Source organism: Mirounga angustirostris, unplaced genomic scaffold, assembly GCF_029215605.1.
Source record: "Mirounga angustirostris isolate CCGP_5_RB_7025 unplaced genomic scaffold, mMirAng1.0.hap1 SCAF_11, whole genome shotgun sequence".
NCBI lineage: Eukaryota > Metazoa > Chordata > Mammalia > Carnivora > Phocidae > Mirounga > Mirounga angustirostris.
The window spans coordinates 27,002,209-27,014,951 of record NW_026991719.1 but is presented as its reverse complement, the minus strand read 5'-3'; the positions used below and the strand labels follow the sequence as shown (position 1 = coordinate 27,014,951).

The window sequence follows — 12,743 nt, the reverse complement described above, 5'->3', positions numbered from 1 at the left end:
TCTTTAAAAAAAAAAAAGAGTTCTAAACTTATTATCTGCTTGGCAGTTCTTCTTTGTGACAGTCATTCCCTCTGACTATTAATATTGGCTTTTGACCTAAATTTGAAAGGAACACCCAAAATTCAAGGGCCATTGGAGTGGTAATTTTTCCAACCTGTTTGTGTCTGGATAAGAAAATAAAAATTATACAGGTGCTCTTTTTGACCAATACAAGCATGTGAAGAAAATGACTTCCTTTGATGAGCAGAAATGATAGAAGCTTCAAAAGTACCTTAAAAAAAAAAAAAAAAAAAAAAAAAAAACAGGAAAACGGAGCCAGTGAATTGACCACAAACAAAACAAAAACAAATAAACCACTAGTCAGCATTTCTCAAGAAGGATGATATCTGGAAATGATAGGGATCATGGAAGCACATTGAATTATACAGGTCATGAATGTGAAGGTCAAGGCATGAAATCTTCCTTCATGAAGTAGTGTTAAGTGCTTGGCAGGGCATTGTTGTTAAAAGAAGCCACCAAAAGTGAATCAAGCAGCAATAAAGTTAAAAAGCTGATGTGTAAACTTAATCTAAGGCAACACAAGCCATTCCTACAAAATAGTATAGTACTTTTCTTTATATATGGACCTGAAGTATATTAAAATAAGTCAATTTGTGCCCATCGACACCTAATTTGAAGATTTTCATAGGACGCAGAGCCCCCAAAGTATCATCCAGGCTGCTTTGATGGTTTTTCTCTTTTTATAAAGCGCTACCAGTCTCAATAGGAAGAAATTGATAATATTTTTATCCAAATCAGGTGGCTAATTGCTTCCCAAGATATGTTGGTAGTATAGGTGTCACTTCCAAACTATAACATAAAGAACAATATTTGGGCAAATTTATTTAATATCGTCTTTTTCCTTTTTGCCCTAAAAATACTTACTTGTTTGTAGAGCTCATTGTGTCAGTAAGATGGTTTTGATAAAACCATCTTACAGGGATTTGCTTACTAAGCTCTTCTAATTTTGAAAAGACACAGGAGAAAATTTGTAACTGTGGCTCACCCCCAACCAGAAATAGTAATTGCAGGGCTAATTTTATATTGCTAATTCAGAAAGAAATCATGTTCCCTGTCCCTTTACAGAGCTGGACTCTTCTTAATCAATTCCAGACTAAGGAAACCTACAGGTGGCCAGTGATCTTGGACAGGTGGATAATGGAATATGGAGGCCATGTCTGTGATCAGTCATATAAACACTGTCTAAGTCTGATAACCAAGTATAATTACCTATGCATCAATGTAATATATCATTAATGCCTTAAACATTTATTTATTTATTTACAGTGTAAATAAATAATATAATAATAATAAATTAGACCGTGTCAGCTGGTTTTGTGGTGGGAAATCAGTATAAACACAATCTTACATGTCCATATTTCATGCTGACTAGTAATAACCAGCTTCTGTATAACACTTAAGAGTACTAACCACTTTCCCATCCATTGACACAGGTAGTACAGCAACTCTATGAAATGTTGAATCCTTGTCCTATTCCATGGTCTCATTTGTTGCCCCTTTGTGTTTGTGTTTGTGTCTCAGCCAGGGTCCCAACAGGAAGCAGATGGCACATTAGAATTAGGGTGATTTGCGCAGGAAACAAACTGAGTGTTGTTGGAATGGGGGGGCGGTGGGAGGGATGGGGTGACTGGGTGATAGACACTGGGGAGGGTATGTGCTCTGGTAAGCGCTGTGAATTGTGCAAGACTGTTGAATCTCAGATCTGTACCTCTGAAACAAAAAATGCAATATATGTTAAGAAAAAAAAAAAAGAAGAAGAAGAAGAAGGTAGCGGGAGGGGAAGAATGAAGCGGGAGAAATCGGAGGGGTAGACGAACCATGAGAGACGATGGACTCTGAAAAACAAACTGAGGGTTCTAGAGGGGAGGGGGGTGGGAGGATGGGTTAGCCTGGTGGTGGGTATTGAGGAGGGCACATTCTGCATGGAGCACTGGGTGTTGTGCACAAACAATGAATCATGGAACACTTCATCTAAAACTAATGATGTAATGTATGGGGATTAACATAAGAATAAAAAAATAAATTAAAAAAAAAAAGAATTAGGGTGATTTGAGTGTTGATTTCCAAATGCTACATACTGAGGAGTGGGCAGAGTATAGGAAAGTCATGGAAGGTAGCGCACGACCCCTGGGCTAATAGCAGCAGAGCTGTCATTTCTCCTAGGCCTGAAAAGATTAAGGAGGAGGAGAGGTTTCTGAGAACGAAGAGAAAGAGAGATCATGTAAATCTTACTGCCTTGGTGGAACAGTAGCCTTCTTTTTCAAGGCTAAAATTGAGGCTTGAATTGACAGCCAGGGAAGGAGACCAAAGCAGTCAATATACTGACCTCAGTCTCTTCCTAGTTCTCTCCATTAGTCAAACCCAGCCAGAAAACTAAAGGGCATAGGAGCTCATGGTTGTAATCCTACAAGTCAGCCCCTGGGACAGTGGAGGAAGGCAGGTAAATGGAGCTGGAGAGACAAAGAGAACATAGCTGACACATCTCATTTTATGCATTTTTTTCTATATGATACCAAAAAAAGTGCAGGGAAATGTAATAAGAGATCTCTTATTAATAATCTCAGTGACCTAATAATAATACTCTTTCTTTAAATATTCAGCTCTCCTGAGTTGGTTCAGAAATGTAACTCCACTGCTATAATTTCTATTTATATTCATTAATAGGTTAATATTCATCTATCAATGGAGTACCCACCAACTGCTAGTTTGTTATTGTGCTAGTTTGCAAAACAGAGAATAAACCTGATTTCAAAGACTTACGTTCTGGTGCAGAAAAAAATGACCATATTTGAGTGTGAAATTTTAAGAAATACACCATGTGAGACATACTAATGAGTTAATAAGATCATGCAGAAATTGTTTATTATAAACCCATAGTATTTTCAGTATTGCACTGAACAGAGATCATTGTCCTTACACAAGTTAAAATTAGAATCAAATCGCCTGCAAAATAACTCACTCCTAAACTTTAAGCTTCTTGAGTGTTTCTTTTTTTTTTAATTCCAGTATAGTGAGCATACAGTTTTATATTAGTCTCACTAAAAGGCAGCCTACTGAATGGGAGAAGATACTTGCAAATGATATATCTGATAAAGGGTTAGTATCGAAAATATATAAAGAACTTATACAACTCAACAGCCAAAATTCAAATAATCCAATTAAAAATAGGCAGAAGACATGGACAGACATTTCTTCAAAGAAGACATCCAGATGGCCAACAGACACGTGAAAAGATACTCAACATCACTGATCATCAGGGAAATGCAAATCAAAACCACAATGAGATATCACCTCACACCTGTCAGAATGGCTAAATTCAACAACATAAGAAAGAACAGGCGTTGGCGAGGATGTGAAGAGAAAGGAACACTGTGGCTGCAGCCACAGTATGGAACACAGTAATAGTGTGGAAAACAGTATGGCGGTTCCTCAAAAAATTGAAAATAGAACTACCCTATGATCCAGTAATTGCACTACTGGGTATTTACCCAAAAAAATACAGAAACACTAATTCAAAGGGATACACGTACCCCTATTTTTGTAGCAGCATTATTTACAATAGCCAAATTATGGAAGCAACCCAAGTGTCTGTCCATTGATGAATGGATAAAGCTGACACATATGATTGTCTGCATATACATAGTATATATATGTACGTATATAATGGAATATTAACATTTGCAATGACATGGATGGAGCTAGAGAGTATAGTGCTAAGCAAAGTAAGTCAATCAGATAAAGACAAATACCCTATGATTTCACTCATGTGGAATTTAAGAAACAAACAAACAAAAAACGGGGCTTCTTGAATATTTCTGTTATTTTTTAAATACCTCTCTCATTTCACAGTGTCAAAACAATGTATACACAACAATAGTTTGTTGAGTGGAGTCAAACAAAACTAAAATAGGTTATCATCACAACCACAGTTTATGCCTTGTCTATAAATAAGCAAGAAATAAGTTTGTCTTAGGAGTTTAAATATATTCTATCTAAATAACTCCTTTTACTTCCTTCTTAAGCAATATTCAGTCCTTCAAAAGATATTTATTGAGTATCTAATATGTACTTAATACTGTGCCAGGTGCTATGAAGGATGCCAAGGTAACAGAATGAACTTCTAATTCTTCAGAGTTCCAATTAAATAACCTAAAGTTAAATCAGTTTGGGAAGGGAACATTGTGCCTTTGAGACTCTAGGTTTCTCTTGATTAGAAAGTATTAAACATTTCAAGTAACTAAACAGATTAAGGAGACTTCAAGGATGCATCTCACTAGTAAATTTGGATTAGTCTGGCAAATTTAAGACTTAAATGGAACTTTTTAATAATTAGACCAGAGAGAAAATTATAATTACAACATTTGTAGAATCTATGGTTATCTCTCAACTTTCTTAATCCTTTTCTAAGTATATCTTGTATATCTGATCAGGTTTTATAAGTTCAGAAAAATGTTTCTATACATTCTGCGAATCTCTTCTTTTAAAAAGCTCTTTAATTTCATATTTTGTTAAAAGTCAAAAGCCTCCACAAAAATGAGACCAAAGTCAGTGAAAGACTATAGCAATAAAAATCACATGTGATTTTCTCTCTGTTTTTGACACTCCTTTCATGCTGAACTTTATACGAATTTATTATAAAAACCTTTATTGACAGTTAAATCCTATTTTTAAAAGGATTTCTTTTTTTCCCCTGAGTGATAATAGTTGCCTTTTCATAGAGTTCCCTAGTTGCAGATACTTCATAGCTACATTTCACACTAGGGAAAGTGTAATTTCTGAGCACCTGCATATGATTCCTGGTTCCTGAGGTGTAATTTGCTTAGTAGTAGTACTATGCAGTGACATTGGTACAGACATTTTCCTTATTCCACTGTATTATTTTCAGTTTCATTCAGCAGCTGTTAAAGAAAGTCATTAAATGTTTTTGTAAGTTGTTGCATTTCCTGTTTAACTAGGAAGGTTTGGGATCACTCTTCCGTAAAGCATTGTGCTCTTCAAAGCAAGCAATTGAGAACTGACTACTGAGTAGTTCTACCAAAGGATTTTAATATTAAAGGACATATATACACATTTGAATAGGTCACTATCTCTCATTTCACTTTACTGATTTCTTGTATGCAACAACCCCTTGTATAGTGCTTGTGACTGTCAATATGTAAATATATCTCATCTCTTCTTGGGAAGTTCTACCTCCACATTAGAGTCCCTCTTAGTCCTTAAAAGGAAAGTTAAGTCCAAAAGAACAATGAAAGTTGGTCGAAAGAATGAGAAAACATGAGCACAACATATCCTCTCTCGGACTGAAGCAAAACGCTTCTGATATGTTATGTGGTATTAATAGATCATATTTCATGACACTACCAAATATCACAAATTATCTTATGTTAGCAGTAAGTACAAAATAATTGAGAACAAACTATGACAAATTGAACTAAGCCAAACAAGAAGAAGAAGAAAGCAAATACACTTGTGGTCTGAGTTTTTTCCAGGCTTTGAAACTTTGAGAATATCTGTCTTTATTAACTTTTGCTTTTTGCTGATGGTTTCTCTCATTTTATTATAGCTCATAGCATTGTAAATTAATTTAACATGAAAGATAAAAATGTTGCTCTTGAAATGTTTCTCATTAAATTATGGGAAAATATTACGATAAATAAAGGAAAGGAATGCCTCTAGTACCAGCTTCTGTTTGCTCAATTATTGCAGAACCAAAAGTGAATTATTACATAGTTAACTCAGAGGCAATATTACTGCCATTATGTTATAAAATAGATGATATAGTTTTGCAATCTTCAAAAAAAAAAAAGAAGGTACAGCATAGGTCTGTTGAAAGTGAAATACCTTTTTTTCTTGTGCTTCACTTAAATGCATACTGACCCCAGTTTTTTAGGAGTTCTTGCTAATGATGGGCCCAACTTTATATTAAGAACTGCAAAGTAAATTTCAGCCAATTACCTCATTCGGGGGAGTCATTAAATGGAGGTACCTCTGAAATTTTGGAAGGCATGTACAGCCAATTAGCTGAACTACTACTCAATGTCCTCTCTATGGTTACAGTCTTTCTAGTGCACTTTTTAATTGAAGACAACTTCTACAGAGAAGGTGAGAAGTTGCTACTTAGTGGTACTTGTTAGGATGGGATCACACATGTGGAAGACATTCATCTGTATCCCTCCTCCACTCACAAAGAATGGTACTTCATTCATCCAAAGCATACAGGGAGGAAGGATTAAAGATTATTTACATGATCCAGAACAATTGCTCAAAAGTAAAAAAAAGAAAAAGAAAGAAAAAAGAAAAAATGGAAGCAGCTTGAGGCTCCTCAACTAGATAGGCTTTTTTTTTTCCATATGGAATTCAATGCATTCATGTTTTAAAATCCTATGGAACAAGCTTATATGAGCATACATCTAAATATTCTAGGTGAGCTTTTAACAGTGAGGCAAATATTTGAATAATTTATCTCCCCTAATATGTAACCCATTAAAGGACACAATCACCTACTAAATGCAAGGCTCTATAGACTGCCCTGGAGAGTACGGCAATTGACCCAACCCAAATCCTACCTCTGGGACATATATGATAAGGGACAAATAAATAATTCCAATGCAGTGGAGAAATGACACATCCCACCAAAGAAGAGCTGATGAGAGTATTCTAAAAATGTGTAGTTTGGGAAATGTATCAGAAATCTATTGGAAGATTTTCAGATTACATTAAAATGCCCAGTTAATAAACTATCAAAACTATCGAAGGATTTAAAGGAATGATCCATTTTCAAAATTTTTTGGATTCTATCTTATAAAACACATTAAGTATCCCAACAGTAGTTTCCTGTGATTCAGAAAGAGTTACAGGCTGTTGCCTCACATCAGAATAATTTACATATGTAGTAATGAAGCCGTGTTATAGACACGTGGAAGACTTGATGGTCTTCTGAGTCAGAAGTCAAAAGGGCCATCTCCAAATTGTTGAGGCTATATCAGAGGGTGTAACCCCGAGCTAATTTGTCTAACGCAGTGACTCTTAAAAGGAGGGGCAGTTTCACCCTCCAGGAGACATCTGGCAACGTCTGGAAGCACTTTTTTTTTTTTTTTAAGATTTTGTCTATTTGAGAGAAAGAGAGCATGAGCAAGGGGAGGGGCAGAGGGAGAGGGAAAGGGAGAAGCAGACTCCCCACTGAGCACAGAGCCCTGCAAGGGACTCGCTGAGAACGCCACCTGACCTGAGCCAAAGTCAGAGGCTTAACCAGCTAAGCCACCCAAGCACCCCGGAAGCACTTTGAATTGTCACAGCTGAAGTGTAGCAGGTAGGGGCCAGGTATGTTGGTAAATATCCTACAGTGCACAGGATAGCCCTCCACAACAAAGAACTATCCAATGTAAAATGTCTGTCGTACTGCAGTTGGAAAGAACCTGGTCTAATGTAATGTTTACTCACCTTTCCTGAACTTCTGTCCTCTTCCACAGTAATAACAAATGCCCAAAAAATTAAAAAATCATTTAGTCATTTTTGCATGCTGTAAGATAATGAGTGACTTTAATTATTTAGTATAATTTTTATATTCTAAAACATTGATAATATAAATATTGTTTAATTATTCAGACCATCATAGCTCATATTAGTGTATTATTTAAGATTTCATAACATTCATTTACTGAAATTTATAATAGTATTCATTAAAGACAAATATTTTGCTTTTTTTATTTTGATAATGATTCTTAACTCTAATAGGAAAATGTATAAATTAATAATATATTTTAAGTTATGTGCTGGGTTCAGCAACAAAATATACATGAAAACGTAGACTGAAATTTAACTATTCTATAAGGTCAGAGAAAGCACTTCTACTTTTATGACTGGATATTTGGAATTCTTGCCTCTACCCCACCCCACCCCTAAAGTTTAGCTAATTTGATTTTTGTTTGTGCCTAAACCATGAGGTAACAGAGGTTCAAGTTGACATTTTCAAGCATGTCTTGGAAAAATACATTTTGAGCAACAGTTGAGCACCATTTCATTCTGAGTTTGTTTTTTTTTTTTTTTTTTTACAAACCCAGAGTATTTATATTATAAAAAAAAGAAAGTGAAAATGCACAAGACATGTCATTCGCACACAGCCAGTGCCGTTGGCCTCTTGGAGAAAGTGGGGCCCACGGTGCAGGTATCCAAGGGAGCAAATCAATAAAAATCTACTGGCCCAGAATGGGGTGGGAGTCAGCTTCGGGGCAGCAGGTCTGCAGCTATTCCCCCGACAACCCCTGCGGCTGCTGTCACAATGCCTTGCTCGGGACAGTCCCCAGCACCCTACCCCAGAGTGGGTTATGAGACAAGATGTGGAAAAACTCTGCCTTACCCCCGAGAGACTGCCTCCCACAGAACGTGGCAGTTCGTGGGTTGGGCCCGTCCATCTGATCTCATGCTTAGTCTACACTCTGGCGTGGGAACCATTATTATGACATCTCCTTTCTTGAAAGGAAAACAACTTCCCTGCCCAGGCCACTTTCAAAAGCTGGAGATCTGGGGGCAGAGACTCAGGTAAAAGCTCAGCAGGGAGGGATTGTCCCCAGAACCCCCGGGAGCAATTTGGATAGAGCATGGTTGGAGTTCAGTGGCCTCCCCCCTTCCCCCCCACCCTGCCAAGAGGGAAGAGGGGGTGATGCTGTGGACCCTGGCCTGAGATACAGGGCAGATCCAGCTGCCCTCTACCCACACTGTCCCCACTTTCTCCACTCTGCCCACTGATGCCTGCCCCTCAAAACTTCCTGATCACAAAAGGCTAGCTGCCACCCACAGTAGCTCAGTGCTGGGCCTCTGGGCACAGGGCAGGTCTCTGGATCTCTTCTTCTTCTTCCTCCCGAAAGTAGGCTGCCTTTCCCTGTGACCCGGGGGCCTGCTGGGCCTTCAGGAGACATGAGGCCACCATATGGCTGCTGCTGTGGCAGAAGTGACACTTCTTGGGCTGTGGTGGCAGCTTAGATTCCTTGGCATGGTGGTCTCGATCTCCACGGTTGTAGCTCCTGTCCCCCTTTGATCTGCGCTTCTGCCCGTTCTTCCCTTTGAGACACCTCTAGCTCTCAGCACAGAACACCCCAGCAGGGCTGGTGACCCGCCCAGATTCTAGGCCCTTAGCCGACTTCTTGTAGGAGGACTCCACTGCCTCACCCTCCTTCACGCTCTGGAAGCCCTTCAGGTGCACCTTGCTCTGGTGCCCAAAGACCTCCTGGGGGGAGGGGGCGGAGCAAGCGCAACCCGGCGCAGGCGGTCACCGGCAGGAAGCTGAAGCTCATGTGCACTTTGAAGCCCTTAGAGATGCCCGCCCCGTGCAGCAGCTGCCCCTTCCTCTGCCATCGGGGCGGCAGCATCCCCACGCCTCCTCCAGCGCCTTGGCGCAACCCCCTGCAAACTGCTGCTTTGACACAGAGCCCGGGGTCGTCAGCTGAGCCCCAGGCCCGACGGCTGCTTACCCCAGAGAAGTCCCGAGGCAAAGGGGTGGCTCGGAGAAGAGGCTGCTCCATTTTCCCCATCACCCATTCTGAGATTTTTTATTTAACTGATGGGCTGTGGTGGCTGGACATCAGAATTCTTCTTTTTTTAAGATTGTATCTATTTTATCCGAGAGAGAGAGAGAGAGAGAGAGATCACAAGCAGGGGGAGTGGGAGAGGGAGAAGCAGGCTCCCTGCTGAGCTGGGAGCCCAATGGAGGGCTCCATCCCAGCACCCCAGGATCATGACCTGAGCCGAAGGCAGACACTTCACCAACTGAGCCATCCAGGCGCCCTGGACGTCAGAATTCTTAAAAGCTGCTCAAGTAACTCTAATGGGAAGCTGACTTTGAGAACCTCTGTGTTTGTGTCGTATCCCACTTGGAAGACTCTATAGGTAGATATCCCGGGTTCACATTCCTCTCCAGCTGTTTACCAGCTATCTTTCTGACCCTGGACAAGGGACTTAGACCATATGCCATGATTTCCTCATCTGTAAAATGGGGGCAATAAAAATTTCTTTTGGATCATGTATATATGCCATTTACAAATCAGTTTCCTCTGAAGGTCATCTTGAGGAAAATATGCAGAATTATTACTCTTTATAGTTTTTTCAGTAACTTTCTGTATTTCAACATCAGTGTTACTGACGGCTTCTGTCTTTAACCAATGATCCAAATGTGGATATAGGTTATAAGGATAAAAACAATTTAAGGGCGCCTGAGTGGCTCAGTCTTTAAGCATCTGCCTTCGGCTCAGGTCATGATCCCAGGGTCCTGGGATCGAGTCCCACATCGGGCTCCTTGCTCGGCAGGAAGCCTGCTTCTCCCGCTCCCACTCCCCCTGCTTGTGTTCCTGCTCTCACTATCTCTCTGTCTGTCAAATAAATAAATAAAATCTTAAAAAAAAAAAAAACCAATTTAAGACAAGTATAGCAGTCAAAATTCACATGGTAGCTAACAGTGTTGAGTAATTAAAGCAACTGAGGAGCTGAGTCATGTGCACACAGCTTTGATCCTTCCCACCATATATTTGGCATTGTCATTTCACTATATATAATTAAATTACATGCACATGCACATGCACACGCAGAAAGTTTTTCAAGAACAGACATTACTACCTTCACTAATATGAACACCAAGAACATTTTTTGTGAAACCCTGGGAAATTTCATGAAAATCAGTTTGGAGAGGTTCTGCTCAAAATCATTAGAGATGTAATCACAGGTAGACTTAGTCAACAAATAGTGATGAGGAGAATTTAATAAAACACCAGCTGGACATGTACAAACAATCTAAACCATTATAATTACATAATCATGGTGAAAAAAAGAGCTTTGGGTAATCCTTTCCGGAAGCACAATCAAAATGATTGCATTTATAAGACAAGTATTTATTTTGGTGGTTAGAAGATCTCTTATGATTCTATCACCTCTTTGTGTGTGTGGCAATTTTCCAAGTTAATCTTTACTTATAAGTTATCTCCAAATATTAACTTTATTATTATATTATTGAGAAATGGCAGTCACCAAATTCCTCATTGGGATACTACTAGGATCCGTTTATACATTTTTAAACTAGACTTATTGTCAAACCCACCGTCCTTAATATTTAGCAGTATTAATACCACCTCACTGAGTAAACTGGAATGTACACATAGTTTAGCTGTCTACTGTATGCCAGGGACTAGACTAGCCATTGAGAATTCAGAGATGAATGAGACTTGGGTTGACTTCAGTCATGTTATCAGGAAACTCACACTCCAGTTGGGGAAAGAGAAGGGAAATTGAGTAAGAGGCATATGTACAAGGCATATGCTTTAGCAGAATTTGAAGTGGATAACTGCCCAGTGGGATCCGGTAAGGCTTCTTAGAGGAGGGGACATTTGAGTTGGGCTTTAAAGGCTGAGTGGAAATTTCACTCATTGAGATAAACTCCTTGAGAGGAATTACTTCAGTAGAACTTGCCATAAGCCCAGAAATAAATGGTGTGCAAAATCAATACCATCTGTCAATTTACTCAATCTACTTTGCTCTCACCTTCAGAAAAAAAAATTCAGAAATATAATAAGAAATTTGAATCTATCTTGCTATCTCTTAAAATGAGTTAATTTGAGGAGGAAATTGAATATGATAGAAGAGAATCTCCCCTAGGGGAAAATGCTGTTTATTGTTTGCTTGCATCTAATTATTTTCTGTCAAAAATATATTATGTATAAACTTGATGATTAAAAAATCAGATTTCTATATTGGTAATGCCATTTATTTTATAGTATATTAATCACAAAATGCTTATCTTGGTGACTTTTACAAACTTAAATGAATAAAGTACAAAAATAATTTATATCATATTACACTGTCATAGATTTATTAAACTAACCCTAAATAGCACTCAGTGAAATAGAGACCCTTGATTCCAAACACCTCCACCACAGGCTTTGTCTCTGATTGTCATCAAGTCAGAGAAAATTATCTAATAAATTGTTGACTTACAAAATGAAAACTAGAATATCTAGGGGGCCATCCTTGTTCTCTTCATTTTTGTAGAGCAGCTCTGGCCAACAGAAATATAATGTGACTTAAAATCTTCTACGAGCTATCCTAAAAAAAGTAAACATGAAGAGGTGAAGTTAATTGCAACAATATGTTTTATGTAATCTAATATACCTACAAGATTATCACTGTAACATGTAATCATTATAAAAGTTATTAATGAAATATATTTTTCCAATATATTTTACTCTTACCACACATCTCTGTTCAGACCAGCCACATTTCAGGTGCTCGGTAGCCATAGGTGGCCAATGATTACCATATTAGAAAGAACAGTTCTAGAGATTTCCATTAATCCAAAAAAAAAAAGGACTTCCAGACATTCACTGATAAGTACTTCTTCACTGCTAGCCATGGGAGCATTTCCAAATGGAGTCTACAGATTTTAAATATTCTACCTTACCATCTCTGAGGGCTTCAGTTTTAATGCCATACTATTCTTAAAGAATATCAGACATTCTTTTTTATGGAATACTCTGAAAAAGCAATTAGAAGTTTATGATGCACATAATGCAAAATACAGGTCATTTTCCAAGCCTGTTATAGAAGCACAAAAACCATAGTCATTTATTACTTGTGAGAATACTGTCTCAAGTATGTCTTTGTTTGGGTATTGGTGATATTGCGAGAACTTTGTGATAAGAAAA

At 38.3% G+C, this 12,743-nt stretch overlaps 1 protein-coding gene and 1 pseudogene across 10 annotated transcripts in view; one reads left to right on the top strand and one right to left on the bottom strand.

Moving 5' to 3' along the window:
* Positions 1–12,743, top strand: part of DMD (dystrophin) — a 2,113,108-nt gene that overhangs the window by 1,660,175 nt on the left and 440,190 nt on the right. The gene's annotated exons all lie outside the window — the stretch shown is intronic.
* Positions 8,861–12,743, bottom strand: part of LOC135361985 (protein lin-28 homolog A-like) — a 40,369-nt pseudogene continuing 36,486 nt past the window's right edge.